Here is a 27306-nt window from a genome sequence, read left to right on the forward strand (position 1 = left end):
ATTCCTTTTCCGGAATGCCGATGGGAGGCGGTGTCCGTATAGAGCGGCTTTCATGTCCTTCGAAGGATCGAAGCGACAGTTGGAAGGTGAGTGGGAGGAGAGTTCGAGAGTCCGGGAGTAAGTCGGGCTGTTCTGTTTCCTCCACGGCCTGGAAGCAGAGAAGCAACTGGGCGGAAGCATGTAAGGTGCTGCTCCTGCAGGTTCCTCCCCAAATTCATTGGCCACCAAACTTACCATGACATAACTGTGATTGAGAGGTGTGGCTCAGTGAAATACAAGATTCCAAGTGTGTGAGTGTTGATAAAGCCAACACATTTATTCAGTTGAATTAACCGTAGCGCAGAAGGTTTGAGTGTAACCATTTTGAGTTGTTTTTCAGCTTTGAAAGACATGGATTATCTCCATATTGTAGATGTGTGTGTTTTTATTTCTCTCTGAATGTACCTATCTCCAAATATATAATCTATCACTAGTACTTCCAGATAAACAGTCATGTGAAAGAGAAAGTACACTCTCTTTGACTTTTATGGTTTTACTCAGGACATAGTAAAAATCATTTGGTCCTTATAAGTTCTTAAAAGTAGGTAAATACAACCGCAGATGAACAACAACTCATGACATATTACATCAGGTTGTCATTTATTTTACAAAAAGAAAGCCAATAGGGGTGTCAAACATGTCATTGTGGCATGATCATGTGATGTACAGTATAACAATTTTTTGCCCTTAAAGTAGCTGTGGATTTGGCCAGCACCTAACTCATCTCTAATGTGATTGCTACCCCCCTGATTGATTTGTTTAACCAATCCCTTTTAACGGGATTTTCCTGATGATTGGAGAATGGACGGTGTTGTGCCTATCCACAAGAAGGGCAGTAGAGAAGAAGCTAGTAACTACAGGCCAGTTAGCTTGACATCAATAGGTCTTTTTCTGCCATCAATCTTCTATGATTCTATGTTTCTATCTCGCTCCCAGGCGAGATTGACTGCCTTGCTGTAGAGTCTAAGATATAACAATTGTATTCATTCATTCATTCATTCATTCAATTTGTGTGTCACCCTTCTCCCTAGGAACAATGACAATAATAATAATAATAATAATAATAATAATAATAATAATAATAATAACAACAACCTTTATTGTGACTGCACAACATAGGTACAATGAAATTGGTGGAGCTCCCTCAGTGTCCACTCCCCCACAGTACAATACAAGTCACAGTAAAGACAGAAAATCCCTAATTGAATAAATCATATTAGAAACAGAAGATTGATGGCAGAAAAAGACCTCATGGTCCATCTAGTCTGCCCTTATACTATTTCCTGTATTTTATCTTAGGATGGATATATGTTTATCCCAGGCATGTTTAAATTCAGTTACTGTGGATTTATCTACCATGTCTGCTGGAAGTTTGTTCCAAGCATCTACTACTCTTTCAATCAAATAATATTTTCTCATGTTGCTTTGGATCTTTCCCCCAACTGACTTCAGATTGTGTCCCCTTGTTCTTGTGTCCACTTTCCTATTAAAAACACTTCCCTCCTGAACCTTATTTAACCCATTAACATATTTAAATGTTTCGATCATGTCCCCCCTTTTCCTTCTGTCCTCCAGACTATACAGATTAAGTTCATTAAGTCTTTCCAGATACGTTTTATGCTTAAGACCTTCCACCATTCTTGTAGCCCATCTTTTGGGGAATATTAAAAAGAGGCAGAATATTATATTTTCCCAAAGGAGAAATTTTTTTTAACAAAGGCAGAAAGAATCCCTAACAACTTCCAGCAGATCCCTGAAGTCTTTAGAGGTGGATACTTTTTAGAAACATCGAAACATAGAAGACTGATGGCAAAAAAAGACATCATGGTCCATCTAGTCTGCCCTTATACTATTTCCTGTATTTTATCTTAGGATGGATATATGTTTATCCCAGGCATGTTTAAATTCATTTACTGTGGATTTACCAACCATGTCTGCTGGAAGTTTGTTCCAAGCAACTACTACTCTTTCAGTTTTTCTGCTTTCTTTTCTGCAGTTTTGACTCTTCCCAGGCTGAAGGAAAGCCGCCTGGAGATGGTGAAAAATGGGCCAACCAAAAGTTCGTTTCTGAACTCCCGGTTGGCCATTTTTGCTGCCCCAGGCATTCAGGAGGCTTTCCTGAACCCTGGGGCACTGTTCCCTGTAGGCTGCGCACGTGAGCGCGCGCGCACCCCAAAATACCGCCCCCGCGCCCTTTTCCATGGGCGCGCAGTCCCCATTTTCCATGGGCGCGCAGTCCCGCGGGGGGGGGGGGGAGGCGCCAGCAGCAGAAGGGAAGGGAGCCGCAGTCGCCCCTGCCTCTCCATGTTGCCTCCGCCCCCCTCGGCCTTTCGTCACTGCCCCCCGCCCGATCCGCCCCCTCTGCTCCTCCGCCGCCCCCTACCTTTGGGCGCGGCTCCTCCGCACCCGGAACGCACGCCCTGCCCGTCTCAGTCCCTTTGCTGAGAGCACTTTCATCCCGGGCTCTCAGCAAGGGGGTTGCAGGAGAGGCGGGGCAGGTTGCGCACGCTCCATACCAGGCCACTCGGAACATTCAAAATAAGAAAAACTTTCACCAGCGAAGGCTTTTCTTATTTTGAATGTTCCGAGTGGCCTAGTATGGAGATAGGGAGCGCGCGCAACTGCGCGCGCGCCCCCGACATTGAATATCACCTTTGCCGGCCTCTGCTGAGAGAACGCCTGCCGGCGAAGGCTTTTCTTATTTTGAATGTTCCGAGTGGCCTGGTATGGAGATAGGGAGCGCGCGCAACCGTGCGCGCCCCCCCGACATTGAATATCACCAGCCTCCGCTGAGAAGAACGGAGAGAGAACGAGAGTGAGTGAGAGCAACAGACAGCAAGATAGAGAGAAAGTGAGAAAGAGAGAGAGAGAGAAAGGGGGGAGAGAAAGAGATAGCAAGAGAGAGAACAAGAGAGAGAAAGAGTGTGAGAAAGAAAACAAGAAAGAGTGAGAGAGAGAGAGAAAGCAAGAGAGGGAGAAAGTGAGAAAAAGAAAGAGACCAAGAGGGGGAAAGAGAGAGAAAGAGAAAGAAAGAAAGAAAGAGAGAGAGAGATGAGAGAGGAAGGAAGAGAGTGAGAGAGAGACAGAGAAAGCAAGAGAGAGAGAGAAGAGTGGAAGGAAGATATAGAGAGAAATGATAGAAAAAAGGGGAGAAAAGAGAAATGAGAAAATGATTGAGGCAGAGAATGACAGGAGAGAGAAACAGAGAGAGAAGTGACTTGATTTAAAGCATATGGTAAAAGCACTTAAATAATAACAGAGAAAAAACCCCCAGCCCTCACCTGTTTTTATTAATAGTTATGTTTTTGGTTTTGCTGGTTAATTTAGTTTTAATAGTAATGGATTTTGGTTTTTTTTAATTATTAATTTCTTTTAATAAAAGGGATTTTTTCCTTATTTATTTATTCATTCATTCATTTATTTATTTATTTATTTATTCCGCCCAGTCCCAAAGGGACTGTCGCTCAGACACTAAACTTTTCCGCCCACACCGAAAAAAAATTAGAGGGAACATTGCCCTGGAGATGGCAAAAAATGGGTCAATGGGAAGTTTGTTTTTGAACTTCCAGTTTGGTCGTTTTTTGCCATCCCCAGACTTCAGAAAGCTTTGGGAACAGGGCGGGAGGCAGGGTTGTGCGCATTCACAGGGGGCAGCACAGGGGTTGTGCACATGTGCCCAGAGGAAGGGCATTGCATTATGGGTGTGAGTACCTGAGCCAAAAAAGGTTTGCCATCACTGTCTCAGGTGTTGTAGAGCCAACCTCTTGAAGCATTTCATCCCTATAGACATGAATGCGATAGGTCTGTAATCATTTAGGCAGCTAGTTGCTCTTTTCTTCAGGATTGGGAGAAATTCTTTCTGGGTCCAATCACACTTGGCCAATAAAATTCTCTTCTGTTCTATTCTATTCACTTGGTGTTTGTGGAGAGTGAGTGGCTGGAATCAGAAGGCCTGCAGCTACTAGATCCGGTCTTTTAATCTCATAGTGTTCAATTCCTCCACCAACAAGTTGTCAGCTTTGACCATGTTCCTCGTGTTGCCCTTATAGTTAGTTAGATACTGCAGTCCCTGCCACTCATGCTTCAGGTTGCCACATTATATTTGTATTGCTGTTCAGCCATCTTAATGCCTCTTATTTATTTATTTTGTTTTATTTATTTATTAGATTTGTATGCCGCCCCTCTCCGTAGACTCGGGGTGGCTCACAACAATAACAAAGACAATATAAGAACAAATCTAATAATTTAAAAAAACACTAAAAAACCCATTATTAAAAGCAAGCATGCACACAAACATTCCATGTATAAACTGTATAGGTCCAGGGGAGATGTCTCAGTTCCCCCATGCCTAACGGCAGAGATGGGTCTTAAGAACTTTACGAAAGGCAAGGAGGGTGGGGGCAGTTCTGATCTTAGGGGGGAGCTGGTTCCAGAGGGTCGGGGCCGCCACAGAGAAGGCTCTTCTCCTGGGTCCCGCCACTTATAAGGTTTGCCCTGGCCTCTCTGTTTATATCACTGTTCCCTGCATTAAAGGTAGACTCTCGGGCTCTCAGAAATCTCCCCACCTTGGCAGTCCTCCAGGGTTTACAATTCCCATAGACTTTGATTAACATATCTGCTGTTACACTGTCAGTGCACACTTTGATGTAAGGGAGTATGGCATCAGCGTATTCCTGCATGCCATTGGTTCGCCATCATGGGTATGTATAGAGTCTTCTGCTGGAGCAGGGGTTGGATTAGAAGACCTGCAAGGTCCCTTCCAATTCTGTTATCATTTTCGGTTCTGTTTCAATTACATTGATGATAGAATAGAATTCTTTATTGCCCAAATGTTATTGGACACACAAGGAATTTGTCTCTGATGCACATGCTGTCAGTGTACATAAAACAAAATATACATTTGTCAAGAAACATGAAGTACAACACTTAATGATTGTCATAGCATTCAAATAAATAATCAGGAAACAATATGAATATAAATCATAAGGGTACAAGCAACAACTTTTGCCAGACCCATCCTCAAATACAGCTCGTCTGTTTGGAACCCATATCGCATCTCAGACATTAACACCCTTGAAAATGTCCAAAGATACTTCACCAGAAGAGCCCTTCACTCCTCCACTCGAAATAGAATACCCTATGAGACTAGACTTTCAATCCTGGGCCTAGAAAGTTTAGAACTAAGACGCCTTAAACAAGATCTAAGTATTGCCCACAAGATCATATGCTGCAACGTCCTGCCTGTCGGCGACTACTTCAGCTTCAACCACAACAACACAAGAGCACACAACAAATTTAAACTTAATATTAACCGCTCCAAACTTGACTGTAAAAAATATGACTTCAGTAACCGAGTTGTCGAAGCGTGGAACTCATTACCGGACTCCATAGTGTCACCCCCAAACCCCCAACACTTTACCCTTAGATTATCTACCATTGACCTATCCAGATTCCTAAGAGGTCAGTAAGGGGCGAGTACAAGTGCACTAGAGTGCCTTCCGTCCCCTGTCCTATTGCTCTCCTATATCTCCTATACCTTTCTTCTATTCCTATATCTCTTCTTCTATTCTTTCATTGATGTGTTCTATTACTATACCTTCTTTTCTATTCTTTCTTAGATATATTTTCCTATGAGTATCTTCTCTATAACCATCATCATGTATTTTACTATGTGTATATAGATATATACCCACTAAAACCCTCATTGTGTATTGGACAAAATAAATAAATAAATAAAATAAAAAGTTACAGTCTTACAGTCATAAGTGGGAAGAGATGGGTGATATGAATAATGAGAAAAGCTAATAGTAATAGTAATGTAGCCTCAGTGAATAGTTTGACAGTGAGGGAATTATTTGTTTAGCAGAGTGATGGCGGCTGGGGGAAAACTCTTCTTTTGTCTAGTTGTCTTTGTATGCAGTGCTCAATAGCGGTGTTTTGAGGGTCAGAATTGAAATAATTTATGTCCAGGATGTGAGGGGTCCATAAATATTTTCCCAGCCATATTTTTGACTCATGAAGTATCCAGGTTCTCAATGGAAGGCAGGTTGGCAATAATAGCTTTTTTTCTGCAGTTCTGATTATCCTCTGAAGTCTATGTTTTTCTTGTTGGGTAGCAGAACCAAACAAGACAGTTATAGAGATGCAGATAACAGACTGACATATGATAGCCTGATAAGTAAAACCATAGAAATCAAAGAGGGTGTACTTTCTGTGTTACTTGACTTTATTTGAAAATGACCTTTTACACTGCTAAGATTTAGTGATTAACCCAGTCAACAAGTGAAATTCATCATTGAATAGATATTCAAACTTGGATCTCGGTAGTCTACATGTCAAATGAATCATGATTAATGTAAGAGCTTATTGGAACATAGTGGCATGTTTGCTACCTCATTGTAACACAAAGTTTTTTTTCTTAGCTGCTGCGACCATTTTATGCCCAATTAAAGATACACTTTTATTTGAATCTTACAGACAAAGAGGATGAAAATAAGAGCACAACTCTGTTGTGGTTCTTGGAAGGACCCATAGCGGAGAGAAGCCCTACAAGTGTTTCCAATGCAGTAAATGCTTTAGCGAGCATGGCAACCGGGAATCACACCAAGCAGAAACCGTTTCAATGTCCTTATTGTGAGAAATGTTTCATTCAGAGTTCCAGCCTGGTTCAACACCATAGAACTCATACAGGAGAGAAACCATTTAAATGTCCTGACTGTGGTAAAGGTTTCAGTCAGAGTTCTAGTCTGGTTCAACACCTGAGAACTCATACAGGAGAGAAACCTTTTAAATGTCCTGACTGTGGGAAAAGTTTCAGTCAAAATTCGAATCTCATTGGCCACCAAAGGATTCATACAGGAGAGAAACCCTTTGAATGTCCTGATTGTGGGAAACGCTTCAGTCGGAATTCCAACCTCATTGGCCACCAGAGGTGTCACACAGGCGAGAAACCTTTTGAATGTCCTGATTGTGGAAAAAGTTTCAGTCAAAATTCCAACCTCATTGGCCACCAGAGGTGTCACACAGGAGAAAAACCTTTTGAATGTCCTGATTGTAGGAAAAAATTCAGTCAGAATTTCAGTCTGGTTCAACACCAGAGGATTCATACAGGAGAAAAACCCTTTAAATGTCCAGATTGTGAGAAATGTTTCAGTCAGAATTCCAGCCTGGTTAAACACCAGAAAATTCATACAGGAGGGAAACTGTATGAGTTTCCAGATTGGAAAAGTTTCAGTCAGAATTCTAGCCTGTTTCAACACAGGATGACTCACACAGGAGAGAAACTCTTGGAATGTCCTGATTGTGGGAAATGTTTCAATCAGAATTCTAGTCTGATTAAACACCTGAGGACTCACACTGGAGAGAAACCCTTTGAATGTCCTGATTGTGGGAAATGTTTCACTCAAAATTCCAGCCTGGTTCAACACCTGAGGACTCACACAGGAGAGAAACCCTTTGAATGTCCTGACTGTCGGAAATGTTTCAGTCAGAAATCCAGCATGGTTCAACATCAAAGGACTCATACAGGAGAGAAACCCTTTGAATGTCATTGTGGGAAACATTTTAGTCATAATTCCAGCCTGATGAAACACCAGAGAATTCATACAGGAGAGAAACCCTTTGAATGTCCTGACTGTGGGAAAAGTTTCAGTCAGAATTCTAGCCTGGTTCAACACCAAACGACTCATACAGGAGAGAAACCCTTTGAATGTGCTAATTGTGGTAAACGTTTCAGTAACAACTCCAACCTGATAAAACACCAGAGGACTCATACAGGAGAGAAACCCTTTGAATGTCCAGACTGTGGGAAACATTTCAGTCAGAATTCTAGCCTGGTTCAACACCAGAGGACTCACACAGGAGAGAAACCTTTTGAATGTCCTGACTGTGGGAAAAGTTTCAGTCAGAATTCCAGCGTGGCTAAACACCAGAGGACTCACACAGGAGAGAAACCCTTTGAATGTCATGACTGTGGAAAATATTTCAGTCAGAATTCCAGCCTGGTTCAACACCAGAAGACTCACACAGGAAGGAAACTGTATGAGTGTCCAGACCAGTGGTAGTGAGAGTGGTATTCGGTTACTTTCACTATTGGTTTGGAAATATGAACATTTCCGTGTTCTACCTCTGCATATGTGCAAAGCATCCATGATGATGTCCGAGCAGTTAGGCTGAGCCTGCTGCTGCCACTATCGGTTCAACTGAACAAGGGCGGACTGCCAGAATAGTACCACTGGTTTGGACTGTGGGAAAGATCTCAGTACTAGGATTAACCTTATACAGTAAATCATTTCCTGATACACAAAGGCCATTACAAGGCCATTACAAGTTATGTATGGTGTGTTTGTGTGTATGTTTGGTTTTTATAATAAGGGTTTTTAGTTGTTTTATTAAATTGGATTGTTACACGTTGTAACAATAAATAATAATAATATAATAAAAAAAGGGGGAAAACATTTTAGTGCCCTGAGTGTGGACGGTGCTTCAGGAAACATTTCTACCCTTATGACACACAAGAAACCCAGAATGAGTGTACAGTGTTCCCTCGATTTTCACGGGTTCGAACTTTGCGGAATGTCTATACCACGGTTTTTCAAAAATATTAATTAAAAAATACTTCACGGTTCCCCCCCCTATACCACGGTTTTTCCCACCCGATGACGTCATATGTCATTGCCAAACTTTCGTCTGCCTTTAAAAAACATTTTTTTAAATAAACTTGAATAAATAAACATGGTGAATAATAATCTAAATGGTTGCTAAGGGAATGGGAAATGGTAATTTAGGGGTTTAAAGTGTTAAGGGAAGGCTTGGGATACTGTTCATAGCCAAAAATAGTGTATTTACTTCCGCATCTCTACTTCGCGGAAATTCGACTTTCGCGGGCGGTCTCGGAACGCATCCCCCGCAAAAAGCGAGGGAACACTGTATAGAAGGCAGGAATTTCATTTCTAGTGTCCTATTATAAGTCCAGGTGAGAAATTTACCATTTAATTTGATTAAACTAAATAGTAATTGCCTGACATTTTAAAGGCAAATATGTAATTGTATTGGATGGGGAAAAGGAAAGAAAAAGTTGGGGCATATTATTTTGATAATGGCTATCTGGTCTTCAGCATAAGATATTTATTTGGTTGATATTGTGCAGTTATGTAAACATCTTTTGGGGAGTGTTCTTTTTATTTGGGGGATGGTACATGATAGAAATGCTACGTACCATGAGTCCCAGCCTTTTTCTCCTGGGGTGACACAAAGGGGTTCAGCGTTCTTTATTCCCTAACAGTTCCAGAAATGAAGTGCACTAAACATGTCTGTTTAGATTGTGTCAAGAACAAGGGTCGCAAGTGGGAGAAACTCTATGGATAGCAAATATATTGCTAAAATTTCATGTGTAAAGGCTGTCCTGCCTTGCAGATGACCTTCATGGTTCAAAAGCCATAAGAAGGAATTCAATTGAAACATGTCAGTTGCTGCATATACCTTCTCCCCCCAGATTTTATTCCATTGGTAGTCAATGCTTTAAAACTGGTTTTCCTTCATATTAGGATCAACTTGTTGTGATTTTATGGACATTTTACTTTCTTGGAAAACAATATGGAACTCTTATGCCACTGCTGTATTAAAAAACTTCAGTACCTAGCAAACAAACACATTCTTTCTCCTTGGAACCAAGAATGTTATCGCTAGATGCTAGGGAGGCATGGACTGAAACCAAATGGAGTTGGGACACTGTGCTGGTTGGAGCATATGATGGATATGTGGACTGGGGGAAAGAACTTTGATATTTAATTTGGGTGGGAAAATTTTCGGGACTTTCAGAGTGGCTTTTTCACCGGATGCGCCAATATGGCATGCGTAATAAATTTGGACTTTGAGGAACACATTGGCCTTGGAGTTTGCATTGCACGCCTTGCATTGGGTCTGTAACTTGGAATCCTGACACCAAAACTGGGCGAAACCACACTCACCATAAGTGACTGTGAAAGGGATCTTGGAGTCTTGGTGGATAACCAGCTAAACATGGGCCAGCAATGTTCAGCAGCGGCTAAAAAAGCCAACACAATCCTAAGCTGCATGAACAGGGGGATCCAAGACCAGAGAGGTAATCATACCACTCTATAAGGCCCTGGTCAGACTGCACCTGGAGTATTGCATCCAGCTCTGGTCACCACACTTCAAAAGGGATATAGAGACTCTGCAAAGGGTGCAGAAAAGAGCAACTAAAATGATAAGGGGACTAGAGACCAGGCCATACGAGGAAAGGTTACTGGAACTGGGCATGGATAGTCTAGTAAAAAGAAGGGCTAGGGGGGACATGATAGCTGTATACAGGTACTTAAGGGGTTGCCATGGAGGGGAGGGGGGGTCACATTGTTTTCCAGGGCACCAGAGGGCCGGACGAGGAACAACGGCTGGAAGCTGACCAAGGAAAGATTCAACCTGGAGATAAGAACTTCCTGACTGTGAGAGCGATCAACAAATGGAACAGCCTGCCAGGGGAGGTTGTCAACACCCCAACTTTGGACACTTTCAAGAGGAGATTGGACTGCCATTTGGCTGGGGTGCTGTAGGATTTCCTGCTCAGGCAGGGGGGTTGGACTCGATGACCTGTAAGCATAGTTCCCTCTAAGCTGAGCAGTGAGCAATCGCTCACTTAAAAATCATCATCAACTCAGAGTTTTCCAAACCTGCCCAGAAGCCGAGAGGGAAAGAGTGAGAGGGAAGGAGAGAGAAACAGATAGAAAAAAGAGGAAGGAAAAGAGAAAGAAAAAGAATGGGAGTAAGGAAGAGAGAAAGAAAATCAAAATCTAGTTTGAAACTAGCTCAACTATTTAAGTGGCATTTTGATATTGATAGAGTTGCCCTATGATGAGCTCACTGTTATAGACACACAGTACAGTATTTTATTTTGAAATTCTCTGAGGCAAAACAGGGTGGGTTTTTTATTTGTTTGTTTGTTTGTTTGTTTGTTTATTATTTCTGTGCCGCCCAGTCCCGAAGGGACTGCCGCTCAGACACTATACTTTTCTGCCCACCCCCCCAAAAAAATTAGAGGGAAGACTGTAAGGTCCCTTTCAACTCCAATAATAAATAAATAAATAAATAAATATTTATGACGGTTGCAGTGTCCTGGAGTCATGGCATCCTCTTTTGTGACCTTCAGCAAAGTCAACTTGTTGTGCTGCCGCTGCCTCTTGGAGCAGGACCCAGGTAGGCTTGTTGTGGCGTTGCGTCTTTTAAAGCAGCAGAACCACAAGCTTCATCATACTGGCACAACTGGTGTTCTGCCCCTTGTGGGTGCACTAGTCTTTCGAACCTCTTTTCTGTGCGATCGCTAGCCTGTGCAAGGACACAACAAGCCACGCAGCGCAAGGTTCAGTGTGATGACGCTCGTGGCGGTGCTGCCATTCATGCGTGCCATGGCACAACAACCATTGCAAGGTCCTGTTCCAAGAAGCAGTGGCAGCATGACAGGTCATTTCTGACGGAGTTTGGGAGAGAGAAAGAAAGACTTCTGCTGCTTCTGCTACTTTCGTTGCATGCAGTCAAATGTTCGCAAAAGGAAGGAAGGATCCAAAGATCACTTCAATGTGAGTGGCATCGAGTTGGCCATGCCCACCAGTCACATGATGAAGCAGACACGCCCATCCTGACACATGACCAGCGAGCCATATGACCAAGCCATGCCTGCCAAGTATATGTTCACCCAGCCATACCCACATAGCCACATCCACCTAATCTTGCCCACCTAGCCACGGCCACAGAACCTGTTCTTAAATTATTTGAATCCCACCACTGATCAGGGAATGTAAACCCTTTGTAAACCCTTTAACCTGGTCCAGGAATACCTGATAGAAACATAGAAACATAGAAGTCTGACGGCAGAAAAAGACCTCATGGTCCATCTAGTCTGCCCTTATACTATTTCCTGTATTTTATCTTAGGATGGATATGTGTTTATCCCAGGCATGTTTAAATTCAGTTACTGTGGATTTATCTACCACGTCTGCTGGAAGTTTGTTCCAAGGATTTACTACTCTTTCAGTAAAATAATATTTTCTCACGTTGCTTTTGATCTTTCCCCCAACTAACTTCAGATTGTGTCCCCTTGTTCTTGTGTTCACTTTCCTATTAAAAACACTTCCCTCATGGACCTTATTTAACCCTTTAACATATTTAAATGTTTCAATCATGTCCCCCCTTTTCCTTCTGTCCTCCAGACTATACAGATTGAGTTCATTAAGTCTTTCCTGATACGTTTTATGCTTAAGACCTTCCACCATTCTTGTAGCCCTTCTTTGGACCCGTTCAATTTTGTCAATGTCTTTTTGTAGGTGAGGTCTCCAGAACTGAGCACTCTATATAGCGGGATCATAATCTCCCTCTTCCTGCTTGTTATACCTCTAGCTATGCAGCCAAGCATCCTACTTGCTTTCCCTACCGCCCGACTGCACTGTTCACCCATTTTGAGACTGTCAGAAATCACTACCCTTAAATCCTTTTCTTCTGAAGTTTTTGCTAACACAGAACTGCCAATGCAATACTCAGATTGAGGATTCCTTTTCCCCAAGTGCATCATTTTACATTTGGAAACATTAAACTGCAGTTTCCATTGCTTTGATGGCAATCAACGAGACAGGAGGCAAGAATGCATGTTGTTGGGGAAGGCACATATGGTCCTGGACAAAAGCTTGTCCCCCTTTTTATTGTCACCCATTAGCCATCAAGTTACATCTCATTGGGTATTGGAGAATACAGAATCTTACTGGCTAGTCCAATGGGTGGGCCTCATGATTGCCTCATGGGTGATTCACGTTATTCACTGCCTACGTGCAGTTTTTGGGGTAACTCTTCTCTCCAGGGTTGATCAAGGAAGAAGTCTGACTTTTTAGAAAAGGTGGTTTTGTTAATTGTGGATTGTCACGTCTGGTGCCTACAGAATATCACGTCCTTATCTTATTGTGGTTTGCCAGCGATAGACTTGACAGTATAGTGTCTCTACAATCCCTGTCTGATTTTTCCCCTTCTCCCCATGCAGGCTCAATTCACCTTTGTGTCAATATTTTCTTACAACCAGATTTTCAACTGTTCCCAACTATTGGAGTGCGGGGCCATTTCAGACAGTGGTGGAATTGAATGGGTAGCATAGTTCCCTCTAAGCTGAGCAGTGAGCCATGGCTCACTTAAAAATCATCATCAACTCAGAGTTTTCCAAACCTGCCCAGAAGCCGAGAGGGAAAGAGTTGAGAGGGAAGGAGAGAGAGAGGAAGATAGAGAAACAGATAGAAAAAAGAGAGGAAGAAAAAGAAAAAGAATGGGAGTAAGGAAGAGAGAAAGAAAATCAAAATCTAGTTTGAAACTAGCTCAACTATTTAAGTGGCATTTTGACATTGATAGAGTTGCCCTATTATGAGCTCACTGTTATAGACACACAGTACAGTATTTTATTTTGAAATTCTCTGAGGCAAAACAGGGTGGGTTTTTTATTTGTTTGTTTGTTTATTATTTATTTATTTGTTTGTTTATTATTTCTGTGCCGCCCAGTCCCGAAGGGACTGCCGCTCAGACACTATACTTTTCCGCCCCCCCCCCCAAAAAAAAAATTAGAGGGAACACTGATGGGTAGGTCCCATTTTCACTACCAGTTCTGAGGGCATCATTTGGTGAGTGTGGTGTGGCTTGATGGGCATTTGGTTTGATGGGTGTGGCAGAGGAAGGATGCTATAAAATCTCCATTCCCTCCCCACCCCAGAGGAAGGTTGCTGCAAAGTCCCAGCTTATGATGCGGCAGGGGCATTTCAGACAGTGGTGGGATTAAAATTTTGTTACTACCAGTTCTGTGGACATGGTTTGGTGGGTGTGTCGGGGAAAGGATTGTTGGAGTAATATTTTGCAGAAGCTAGCCCAACCAGAGAGCTAAAGCAGCTAACCAGCCTGCCTCAGACCAGGATATCAGGAACCTGGATGTCTTGAAGATAATTGAAGATATGTACTGCAGAATTTCTTAGGAAAATATTTACTTCTTTCGTAGCAAACCTACACTAACTATTTACACTGTAGCCATCTCTCTAGTAGTCACTATACAAGTAATCACAATTCTCTTATCTACTATTCTGCATGGTATGTCTGTGTGTGTGACTGTTAGCATATGGGGTTTTTTAAATATTTAAATATTTTAAATTTGTCTGATTGCTTATGATTTGTTTTTTACATGTTGTGAGCCGCCCCGAGTCTTCGGAGAGGGGCGGCATACAAATCTAAGTAATAAATAAATAAATAAATAAGTTACAATATTCAGCTACAAGCCTTCAGCCATCACAAGCCACATTAATTCACAAGCCATTCTAAATCATACTAAGCCACAATACAGTACCTTCAAGCCAAGACACAAGCCACACCTATGCAAAGGTGCATTATATATTTTTGTCAGCCAGAGTACATTATAATTTGCATATCCATCGGGACCCAGGGGAAGAGCCTTCTCTGTGGCAGCCCCGACCCTTTGGAACCAACTCCCCCCAGATATCAGAGTTGCCCCCAACCCTCCTTGCCTTTCGTAAGCTCCTTAAAACCCACCTCTGTCGTCAGGCATGGGGGAATTGAGACTTTCCCTCCGCCTAGGCTTATAAAATTTATGCATGGTATGTTAGTATGTATAATTGATTTCTAAATTGGGGTTTTAAATTAACTTAAATATTAGATTTGTTTACATTGTATTATTATTGCTGTGAGCCGCCCGGAGTCTGCGGAGAGGGGCGGCATACAAATCTGATAAATAAATTGATAAATAAATTGATAAATAAATAAATAAATAAATAAGCAGTTTTAAATGGTTTAAGTCATTACAATTCCTTTCTCTGCAATTTGGAATATTGCACCAGGTAGGCTCCGATTTTGTAGGATGCTATAAAATCTCCATTCTCTCTGCACTCCGGAGGAAGGTTACTGCAAAATCCCCAGCCTATGATGCGGCAGCCTCCTGCTCCTCTTGGGCTCCTGAACGCCTGCCTCGGGCTGCTCCCGACTGTTCCCACAGCAGAACAGGTAAGCACAACCAAGTGTCCCCTGATGAAAGCAGGAGTGTGAAGAGTGCTTGACGTGTGGCCGTGTTGACATCATTCTGCAAGTGGCTCTGTAGGCCTGTGCCTGCCTCCTACCCGCCTCTCATACAGGCAACAGCAGCCTGCCATCAAATTGCTTGACTCCGCAGCTGGCCACATCCAGGCCGGGCTTGTGAGCAGTGATCCCGGCACCAGCTTGGCAGCTTCCACCTTTTTATTTATTTATTTATTTATTTACTTATTTACTTATTTACTTATTTACTTACTTACTTACTTACTTACTTATTTACCTTTTTTTAATTTGTTTATTTATTTACTTACTTATTTACAATTTACTTATTTTCTTATTTACTTACTTATTTACTTTTACTTATTTACTTATTTACAATTTACTTATTTACTTACTTACTTACTTACTTACTTACTTACTTACTTACTTACTTACTTACTTACTTACTTAGTCAATTTTTATGCCGCCCTTCTCCTTAGACTCAGGGCGGCTTACAACATGTTAGCAATAGCACTTTTTTAACAGAGCCAGCCTATTGCCCCCACAATCCGGGTCCTCATTTTACCCACCTCGGAAGGATGGAAGGCTGAGTCAACCTTGAGCCAGTGATGAGATTAGAACCGCTGACCTTCAGATCTCGTCAGCTTCAGTAGCCTGAAGTACAGCACTCTACCTGCTGCGCCACCCCAGCTCTTTTTGCGTTCCAGCCAGCCTGCCGAGTCAGTCTGCTGGGAACTGGGAGATATCCACAATTGCTGAGTGTCACCTGCCAGTGGGTGGTACCCTCTGCTGATTGCATCATTTTGGAGCCGGCTCCGTAGGCCTGTGCCCGCCTCCTGCCTGCCTCCTGCCCAGGCGACAGCAGCCTGCCATCCGATTGCCTTGGTGTGCAGCTGGCCATATCCAGGCCCAGCTTCATCCTGAGCAGTGATCCCAGCACCAGTCCGGCAGCTACCACCTTTTTGTGAGCCAGCCAACCTGCCTAGCCAGAGCCCAACAGACTCCTGGCCAGGGGGATGGGGAGAGCGCGCATCAGCCCACGTGCCCGACATTGAACATCACTTTCGCCACCTCCGGAGAACGAGAGAGAGAGCGACGACAGAACAAGATAGAGAGAAAGTTAGTGAGAGAGAAATAGGGGGAGAGAAAGAGATAGCAAGGGAAAGAGAACGAGAGAGAGAAAGAGTGTGAGAGAGAAAGCAAGAGAGAGAAAGAAAACAAGAGGGAAGGTGAGAAAGAGAGAGAGAAAGAGGGGGAGAGATAGAGAAAGAGAGAGAAAGAGAGAGATGAGAGGAAGGAAGAGAGAGAGAGAAAGAAAGATGAGAGAGGAAGGAAGAGAGTGAGAGAGAGGAAGAAAGCAAGATAGAGAAAGAGAGAGAAAGAAAGAGAGAGAGAGAGATGAGAGAGGAAGGAAGAGAGTGAGAGACTGAGGAAGAAAGAAAGAGAGAGAAAGAAAGAAAGAGAGAGAAAGAGAGAAAGAAAGAGAGATGAGAGAGGAAGGAAGAGAGTGTGAGAGGAAGAAAGCAAGATAGAGAAAGAGAGAGAAGGAAAGAAAGAAAGAGATGAGAGAGGAAGGAAGAGAGTAAGAGAGAGGAAGAAAGCAAGATAGAGAAAGAGAGATGAGAGAGGAAGGAAGAGAGTGAGAGAAAGAGAAAGAAAGCAAGAGAGAGAAAGAGAAAGAAAAAAAAGAGATGAGAGAGGAAGGAAGAGAGTGAAAGAAAGGAAGAAAGAGAGAGAGAGAAGAGTGGAAGGAAGAGAGAGAGAGAAATGATAGAAAAAACGGGAGAAAAAAGAGAAATGAGAAAATGATTGAGGCAGAGAATGACAGAAAAGAGAGAGAAACAGAGAGAGAAGTGATTCTTGATTTAAAGCATATGGTAAAAGCACTTAAATAATAACAGAGAAAAAAACCCATCCCTCACCTGTTTTTATTAATAGTTTTGCTGGTTGTTTTAGTTTTAATAGTAATGGATTTTGGTTTTTTCTAATTATTATTGACAAAATTGAACGGGTCCAAAGACGGGCTACAAGAATGGTGGAAGGTCTTAAGCATAAAACGTATCAGGAAAGACTTCATGAACTCAATCTGTATAGTCTGGAGGACAGAAGGAAAAGGGGGGACATGATCGAAACATTTAAATATGTTAAAGGGTTAAATAAGGTCCAGGAGGGAAGTGTTTTTAATAGGAAAGTGAACACAAGAACAAGGGGACACAATCTGAAGTTAGTTGGGGGAAAGATCAAAAGCAACGTGAGAAAACATTATTTCACGGAAAGAGTAGTAGATCCTTGGAACAAACTTCCAGCAGACGTGGTTGGTAAATCCACAGTAACTGAATTTAAACATGCCTGGGATAAACGTATATGCATCCTAAGATAAAATACAGGAAATAGTATAAGGGCAGACTAGATGGATCATAAGGTCTTTTTCTGCCGTCAGTCTTCTATGTTTCTATTAATTTCTTTTAATAAAAAAGAAGGAATTTATTTATTTATTTGTTTGTTTGTTTGCTTATTTATTTATTTATTTCTATGCCGCCCAGTCCCAAGTTTTTCCTTATTTCCAGATTGCATTTCTTCTTTTTGAGGTTCCGCCCACTGCTTCTTGTACTATCAGGTGGCATGGAGAATAAATAGATGCCATCTGCTCTGTGGCAGCCCTTTAAGGATTGGGAAACTACTATTATATTATATTCCCCCTCAGTTTTCTATTTGTTGAGCTAAACATACTCATTCTCTTAGCCCTTGTTCATAGGATTTAGCCTCTAGGCCAGGGGTGTCAAACTCAATTTCATTGAGGGCCACATCAGGGCTGTGTTTGACCTCAGAGGGCCAGGGGAGGGCTTGCCCAGGGTGTGTGGCCATGGTGGCATGGCACGGGATTTGGGGGGCAGTAGTTTTAAAATGGCCAGGGAGCCCCAGACACTTAGGCTGTATGGGCCCCAAAATTCCTGATGGCGGCCCTGCAGCCAAGCATCCTACTTGCTTTTCCTACCCCCTGACCACACTGCTCACCAATTTTGGGACTGTCAGAAATCACTACCCCTAGATCTTTCTCTTCTGAAGTTTTTGCTAGGAGTTTGCTAGGTCGGTTGCTAGGAGTCGAAAACTAATCCGTGAAAACATCTACTAAACGCCTTGATGGAGATTGGAAAAGCGTGTTTTTCCATCTCCTGTCGCTAGATGGCGGTCAAGCAACATGTATGCCTAGAAAGCTACCGACACAGCATTGCTAGAAAGTACGGGAGGAAAGGAGAGCGCTGATGGGAGGAAGTTTCTGTATAGAGCGGCTTTCCTGTCCTTCGAAGAATCGAAGCGGCAGTTGGAAGGTGAGTTGGTGGCAGGTGGGAGGAGAGTCCTGGAGCAGGTCGGGCTGTTCAGTTTCCTCCACGGCCTGGAAGCAGAGAAGCAACTGGGCTGAAGCATGTCAGGTGCTGCCCCTGCAGGTTCTTCCCCAAATTTATTGGCCACCAACCTTACCATGACATAACTGTGATTGACAGGTGTGGCTCAGTGAAATACAAGAGTCCAAGTGTGTGAGTGTTGATAAAGCCAACACATTTATTCAGCAGAATTAACTTTAGCTGAAATTTTACAGGTTTGACTGTAACCCTTCTAGAGTGGTTTTTCAGCCTTCAAACACATGGATTATCTCCATATTGCAGATGTGTGTATTTTTATTTCTCTCTGAATGTACATATCTCCAAATATATAATCTATCCCAAGTACTTCCAGATAAACAGTCATGTGAAAGAGAAAGTACACTCTCTTTGACTTTTATCAAGACATAGTAAAAAATAATTTGGTCCTTAGAATTTCTTAAAAGTAGGTAAATACAACTGCAGATGAACAATTCATGACATATTACATCAGGTTGTCATTTATTTTATAAAAAGAAAGCCAGTAGGGCTGTCAAATGTCATAACGGAATGATTATGTCATGTATAATACCTTTTTTGCCCTTCGCTAAAACAGCTGTGGATGTAGCCAGCACGTGACCCATCTGACTCACATGCGAGATTGGCAGCCTTGCTATAGAATCTAAGATATAACAATTTATTTATTGTATTTATTTCTTGATTCAATTTGTGTGCCACCCATCGTCCTAGGAACAATAACAACAACAACAACAACAACAATAATAATAACATTTATTGTCATTACACACCATATGTACAATGAGATTGGTGCAGCTCACTCAGTGCACCTCTGCACAATACAATACAAGTCACAGTAAAGACAGAAAATCCCTAACTGACTAAATCATATTAACAAACACTCAGTCCTATTGCACCAGTGTGAATATGTTACATGTTGCACTGACCCTGCAAGTCCATCAAACTATGTAGTTATGATGTTATTTCGCATTCAGTTGTCAGACCACCCATGGTTAAAAACTGTTCTTTAAGCTGTGTTTCTATGCTCCTATATCCCCTTCCAGATATAGTGCCTACACACCTTCCTTCCCCAACACATGCTCACTCACACACACACACACCATGCTGTCCCTCCACATGTGCACAATCCACGCACATTTGCACTAACCCTAACCAAAACCTGGGACAGTGGAAAAACGGGCAAATGGGAAGTTTGGAAAATTCATGTCCGGTTGGCCTATTCTGCTATTTTTGCACTCTAGAGGGTTTGGGTAAGCTTCCTGAAGCCCCGGAGTGAAAAAATCAGCACAACGGGTAAACTGGAAGTGCGTTTTCCAAACTTCCGGTTTGTCAGTTGAGTGGCTTTTTGCATTCCAGGGCTTCAGGGAAGCTTCTCTGAAATGCCGGAGGGCGAAACAGCCTTCCCCAAAGCCAAAAGTCAGCTGGAGCTGAAATAGGGCAACATGCCTCCTGATGTGGCTCCGCATGCCATCACGGATATGGGGTCTCCTGCTTGAGCAGGGGTTTGATTAGAAGACCTGCAAGGTCCCTTTCAATTCTGTTATTATTTTCTGTTTCAGTTATATTTATGATCGAATGGAATAGAACTCTTTATTGGCCAAATGTTATTGGACACACAAGGAATTTGTCTTTGGTGCAGTTTACATTAAACAAAATACATTAAACATCATCAAAAAAGCACAACAAAGAATGTTCTTTCTGCGCCAGCTCAGGAAGCTCAAACTGCCCAAGGAGCTGCTGATTCAGTTCTACAGAGGAATCATTGAGTCTGTCATCTGCACCTCTATAACTGTCTGGTTTGGTGCTGCAACCCAACAGGACCGACACAGACTTCAGAGGATAATCAGAACTGCAGAAAAAACAATGGCTGCCAACCTGCCTTCCATTGAGGACCTGTATACTGCACGAGTCAAAAAGAGGGCGGGGAAAATATTTACTGACCCCTCACATCCTGGACACAAATTGTTTCAACTCCTACCCTCAAAACGTCGCTACAGAGCACTGCACACCAAGACAACTAGACACAAGAACAGTTTTTCCCCGAACGCCATCACTCTACTAAACAAATAATTCCCTCAACACTGTCAGACTTTCTACTAAATCTGCACTTCTATTCTCCTAGTTTTTCTCATCATTCCTATCACCCATTTCCTCCCATGTTGACTGTATGACTGTAACTTGTTGTGTATATCCTAACATTTTTATTAATATTGCTTCTTCATTGCTTATTTGACACCTATGACAATCATTAAGTGTTGTACCACATGATTCTTGACAAATGTATATTTTATTTTATGTACGTTGAGAGCATCTGCACCAAGACAAATTCCTTGTGTGTCCAATGACACTTGGCCAATAAAATTCTATTCTATTCTATTCTATATACATTTGTCAAGAATCATGAGGTACAACACTTAATGATTTTCATAGCATTCAAATAAGTAATCAGGAAAGAATATTAATATAAATTGTAAGGATACAAGCAACAAGGTACAGTGAGACAGACATAAGTGGGAGGAGATGGGTGACAGGAACGATGAGAAAAAATAATAGCAATAGTAATGCAGCTTAGTGAACAGTTTGACAGTGGTGAGGGAATTATTTGTTTAGCAGAGTGATGGCGTCCAGAAAAATCTTTTCTTGTGTCCAGTTGTTTTGGTATACAGGGCTCTCTAGCAACATTTTTGAGGGTAGGAATTGAAACTTTATGTCCAGGATGTGAAGGGCCTGTAAATATAATCCCAATCCTCTTTTTGACACATATAGTACACAGGTCCTCAATGGAAGGCAGGTTGGCAATAATTGTTTTTTATGTATTTGAAAATGACCTTTTACACTGCTCAGATTTTGTGATTGACCTAATCAAAAAGTCAATTTCACAATTGAATAGAACTTGGATCTTGGTAGTCTTCTATGTGTCAAATGAATAATGATTAATGTAAGAGCTTATTGCAACAGTGTAGCGTGTTTGCTATTTCATTTTAACAAAACTGTTTTTCTCAGCTCCTGTGACCATTTTATGCTCAATTAAAGATACATGTTTCTTTGAATTTTACAGACAAAGAGGATGGAAATAAGAGCATAAGTCTCTTTGGGTTCTGGAATGATCCATAAAACAGACAAGCCCTACAAGTGTTCCTAATGCGGTAAATGCATTAGAAAGCATGTCAACCTGGAATCACACCAATCAGAAGCCATTTGAATGTCCTGATTGTGAGAAATGTTTCAGTCAGAAATACAGCCTGCTTCAACACCAGAGGACTCACACAGGAGAGAAACCCTTTGAATGTCCTGACTGTGGTAAAAGTTTCAGTAACAACTCCAACCTGATAAAACACAAGAGGACTCACACAGGAGAGAAACCCTTTGAATGTCCTGATTGTGGGAAAAGTTTCACACAAAAGGGCAACCTGGTTCAACACCAGAGAACTCATATAGGGGAGAAACCCTTTAAATGTCTTGACTGTGGGAAAGGTTTCAGTCAAAGTTCCAACCTCATTGGCCACCAGAGGATTCACACACGGGAGAAACCCTTTAAATGTCCTGACTGTGGGAAACGTTTCAGGCGGAATTCCAACCTCATTGGCCACGAGAGGTGTCATGCAGGAGACAAACCCTTGGAATGTCCTTATTGTGGGGAAAATTTCAGTCAGAATTCCAGTCTGGTAATACACCTGAGGACTCACACAGGAGAAAAACCCTTTGAATGTCCTGATTGTGGGAAAGGTTTCACTCAAAATTACAGTCTGGTTCAACACCAGAGGACTCACACAGGAGAGAAACCCTTTGAATGTCCTGACTGTGGTAAATGTTTCAGTCAGAATTCTCACCTGGTACTACACCATAGGACTCATACAGGAGAGAAGCCATTTGAATGTCCTGACTGTGGTAAAAGTTTCAGTCAGAGTTCTCACCTGGTATTACACCAGAGAATTCATACAGGAGAGAAACCATTTGAATGTCCTGACTGTGGGAAATGTTTCAGTCAGAGTTCTTACCTGGTAGTGCACCAGAGAGTTCATACAGGAGAGAAACCATTTGAATGTCCTGACTGTGGGAAAAGTTTCAGTCATAATTGCAGCCTCGTTAAACACCAGAGGATTCATACTGGAGAGAAACCATTTGAATGTCCTCACTGTGGGAAAAGTTTCCGTCACAATTCCACCCTGATTAAACACCAGAGGACTCATACGGGAGAGAAACCCTTTAAATGTCCTTACTGTGGGAAAAGTTTCAGTCAAAATTCCAACCTCATTGGTCACCAGAAAATTCACACACGGGAGAAACCCTTTAAATGTCCTGACTGTGGGAAATGTTTCAGTCGGAATGCCAACCTCATTGGCCACCAGAGGTGTCACACAGGAGAGAAACCCTAGGAATGCCCTCATTGTGAGGAAAATTTCAGTCAGAATTCCAGTCTCGTTAAACACCTGAGGACTCACACAGGAGAGAAACCCCTTGAATGTCCTCATTGTAGGAAATGTTTCACTCAAAGTTTCAGCCTGGTTCAACAACATAGGATTCATACAGGAGAGAAACTGAATGTCCTTATTGTGGAAAAAATTTCAGTCAGAATTCCACCCTGGTGATACACCAGAGGACTCATACAGGAGATAAACCCTTTGAATGTCCTGACTGGGAAAAGTTTCAGTTGGAATTCCAGCCTCCTTCAACACCAGAGGACTCACATAGGAGGGAATTGTATGAGTTTCCAGACCAGTAGTGGTATTCAGTTACCTTCACTATTGGTTTGGAAATGTCAACATTCCTGTGTTTCCAAATTTTCCCCAAAAGCGAAAAAACATTTTAGTGCCCTGGGTGCGGACGGTGCTTCTGGAAACATTTCTACCCTTATCACACCCAAAATGATGAGTGTAGAGAAGGCTAGAATTTCATTTCTAGTGTCCTATTATAAGTCCAGGTAAGAAATTTACTATTGAAATTGATTAAATTAAATAGTATTTGCCGGACATTTTTAAGGCAGAGATATAATTGTATTAGATGGGGAAAAGGAAATAAAAACTTGGAGCATATTATTTGATAATGGCTATCTGGCCTTCAGCGTAAGAAATCGCTGGATATTTATTTTTGTTGATATTCTGCAGTTATGTAAACATTTTTTGGGAAGTGCTCTTTTTATTTTTAGGATGGTACATGATAGAAATGCTACATACCATGAGTCCCAGCCTTTTTCTCCTGGGGTGACACACAAAGGGGTTCAGCGTTCTTTAGACCCTAACAGTTCCAGAAATGAAGTGCACTAAACCTGTCTGTTTAGATTGTGTCAAGAACAAGGCTCGCAAGTGGAAGAAACCCTACGAATAGCAAATATATTGGGGGAGTTTAAGACAGTGATAAAAGCAGTGTAAAATTTCATGTGTAAAGGCTGTTCTGCCCTGCAGGTGACCTTTGGGGTTCAAAAGCCATAAGAATGAATTTGATTGAAACATGTCAGTTGCTGCAAATTCTTTCTCTCCCCAAATTTGGTGGTGCATGCTTTCAAACTGGTTCTCATTCATATTAGAGTTGACTTGCTGTGATTTTATGGACATTTTCTTGTCTTGGAAACAATATGGAACTCTTATGCCACCTGTCTTCTGTGATTTTTTTTTAAACTTCTCCTTGGAACCAGAAATGAAGTGCACTAAACATGTCTGTTTAGATTGTGTCAAGAACAAGGCTCACAAATGGAAGAATCCCAACGTTGCATTGCACTCCTTGCATTGGGTCTGTAACTTAGAATCCTGGCACCATATTTATGACAGTTGCAGTGTCTTTGAGTCATGGCATCCTGTTTTGTGACCTTCAGCAAAGTCAATTTGTCATGCTGCCGCCGCTGCCTCTTGAAGCAGGACCCAGGAAGGCTTGTTGTGGCGTTGCATGTTTCAAAGCAGCAGAGCTTCATTGTACTGGCACAACTGGTGTTCTGCCCTTTGCGGGCGCACTAGTCTTTCAAACCTCTTTTTGATCCGATCGTTGGCGTGTGCAAGGATACAACAAGCCTCGCAGCACAAGGTTCAGTGTGATGAAGCTCGTGGCGATGCCTCCGTTCATGCATGCAATGGCACAACAACCCTTGCAGGGTCCTGTTCCAAGAGGCGGTGGCAGCATGGCGACTCTCATAAGGACTCATTTCTGATGGAGTTTGGGGGAGAGAAAGAAAGACTTCTGCTGCTGCTTCTGCTTTCATTGCATGCCGCCAAATGTTCACAAAAGGAAGGAAGGATCCAAAGATCCCCTCAATGTGAGTGGCATCGAGTTGGCCATGCCCTCCAGTCACATGATGAAGCAGACACGCCCACCCAGACACATGAGCAACCATCCATAGGACCAAGCCATGCCTACATCTCCACCAAGCCACACCCACCTAATCATGACCACGTAGCCACGCCAACAGAACCTGTTGTTAAATTACTTGAAGCCCACCACTGATCAGGGAATTTAAACACCAGAAACTCTTGTCTGATTCTTCCCCCTGGGCCCACGCAGGCTCAATTCACCTTTGTGTCCATATTGTCTTACAACCAGATTTTCAACGGTTCCAACTATTGGAGTGCATGGCCATTTCAGACAAGATTGAAATTTTTGTACTACTGGTTCTGGGGACATGGTTAAATAAAGGGTTAAATAAGGTCCAGGAGGGAAGTGTTTTTAATAGGAAAGTGAACACAAGAACAAGGGGACACAATCTGAAGTTAGTTGGGGGAAAGATCAAAAGCAACATGAGAAAATATTATTTTACTGAAAGAGTAGTAGATCCTTGGAACAAACTTCCAGCAGACGTGGTTGGTAAATCCACAGTAACTGAATTTAAACATGCCTGGGATAAACATATATCCATCCTAAGATAAAATACAGAAAATAGTATAAGGGCAGACTAGATAGACCATGAGGTCTTTTTCTGCCGTCAGACTTCTATGTTTCTATGGTTTGGTGAGTGTGGTGTGGCTTGGTGGGCGTTTGGTTTGGTGGGTGTGGCAGAGGAAGGATGCTATAAAATCTCCATTCCCTCCCCACCCCAGAGGAAGGTTCCTGCAAAATCCCCAACCTCTGATGCGGCAGCCTCCTGCTCATCTTGGACTCCTGAACCTCGGGCTGCTCCTGACTGCTTCCGCAGTAGAACAGGTAAGCACAACCGGGTGCCCACTGATGAAAGCAGGACTGTGAAGGGTTCTTGACCTGTGTCCACCCAGGCGCAGGCTCTGCCTACCCTCATCTGATTGCATCATTTTGCAGCAGGCTCCATAGGCCTGTGCCCACCTCCTTCCTGCCTCCTGCCCAGACGAAAGCAGCCTGCCATCAGATTGCCTTGGTCTGCAGCTGGCCATATTATTATTATTATTATTATTATTATTATTATTATTATTATTATTATTAATTTATTAGATTTGTATGCCGCCCCTCTCCGTAGACTCGGGGCGGCTCACAACACAATAAAAACAGTTCCTGACAAATCTAATAATTTAAAATTTAAAATTTAAAAAAATTTAAAATAAGCAGACATACCTACAAACATACCATACATAAATTGTATAGGCCTGGGGGAGATATCTCAGTTCCCCCATCCCTGACGATAAAGGTGGGTTTTAAGGAGTTTGCGAATGGCAAGGAGGATGGGGGCAGTTCTAATCTCTGAGGGGAGGTGGTTCCAGAGAGTCGGGGCTGCCACAGAGAAGGCTCTTCCCCTGGGGCCCGCCAACCGACATTGTTTAGCTGACGGGACCCGGAGAAGGCCCACTCTGTGGGACCTAATCGGTCGCTGGGATTCGTGCAGCAGAAGGTGGTCTCGGAGATATTCTGATCCGGTGCCATGAAGGGCTTTATAAGTCATAACCAACACTTTGAATTGTGACCGGAAATTGATCGGCAACCAACATCCAGGCCCAGCTTCATCCTGAGCAGTGATCCCAGCACCTGTCCGGCAGCTACCACCTATTTGTGAGCCAGCCAACCTGCCTAGCCAGAGCCCAACAGACTCCTGGCCAGTCTCCTGGGAACTGGGAAATATCCACAACTGCAGAGTGTCACCTGCCAGTGGGTGGGGGGAGAGGGCGACCAGGGAGCATGGAGATACATGTCCTGCATCTCTCCTCTGCCAGCCACCCATCCCTTCCCTACCCACCAGATTGAGCTGTTTGGCCGAGCACAGACCACCATTGTGAGAACAGAGTGAGTCTCGTGGGTCTGGAGGTAAGGATGACAGCAAGGAAGGAAGATTCACTCCACGCTTTCTGCACGCCGCCAAACGGCCGCCTTCGGGGCATAGGGGACACGGCGAGGTTCAGCTGCCTTTTGGGGCCAGCTTTGGCTTTTGTAGGATACCCAGGTGGGAGGCCTGAGAGAAGATGCCTTCCCTGAAGGCCATCTGCTCAGTTCTGTAACCAGAATGAAAATGTATCAAACAGATCCAATGTAGAAATAATAAGAAATTTCCTGACCATGAGAACAATTAATCAGAGCAATCGGATGCATTCAGAAGTTGTGGCATAGTTCCCTCTAAGCTGAGCAGTGAGCAATCGCTCACTTAAAAATCATCATCAACTCAGAGTTTTCCAAACCTGCCCAGAAGCCGAGAGGGAAAGAGTGAGAGGGAAGGAGAGAGAGAGGAAGAGAGGAAGAGAGAGAAACAGATAGAAAAAAGAGAGGAAGGAAAAGAGAAAGAAAAAGAATGGGAGTAAGGAAGAGAAAGAAAATCAAAATCTAGTTTGAAACTAGCTCAACTATTTAAGTGGCATTTTGACATTGATAGAGTTGCCCTATTATGAGCTCACTGTTATAGACACACAGTACAGTATTT

The 27306-nt window shown here is 42.7% G+C and overlaps 1 pseudogene; it reads left to right on the forward strand.

Moving 5' to 3' along the window:
* Positions 1 to 3: 3 nt before the first annotated feature.
* Positions 4 to 24014, forward strand: LOC139160008 (zinc finger protein 850-like; annotated as a pseudogene).
* Positions 24015 to 27306: the final 3292 nt, after the last annotated feature.

The sequence above is a fragment of the Erythrolamprus reginae genome, chromosome 2 (assembly GCF_031021105.1).
Source record: "Erythrolamprus reginae isolate rEryReg1 chromosome 2, rEryReg1.hap1, whole genome shotgun sequence".
In the NCBI taxonomy this organism is placed as follows: Eukaryota; Metazoa; Chordata; class Lepidosauria; order Squamata; family Dipsadidae; genus Erythrolamprus; species Erythrolamprus reginae.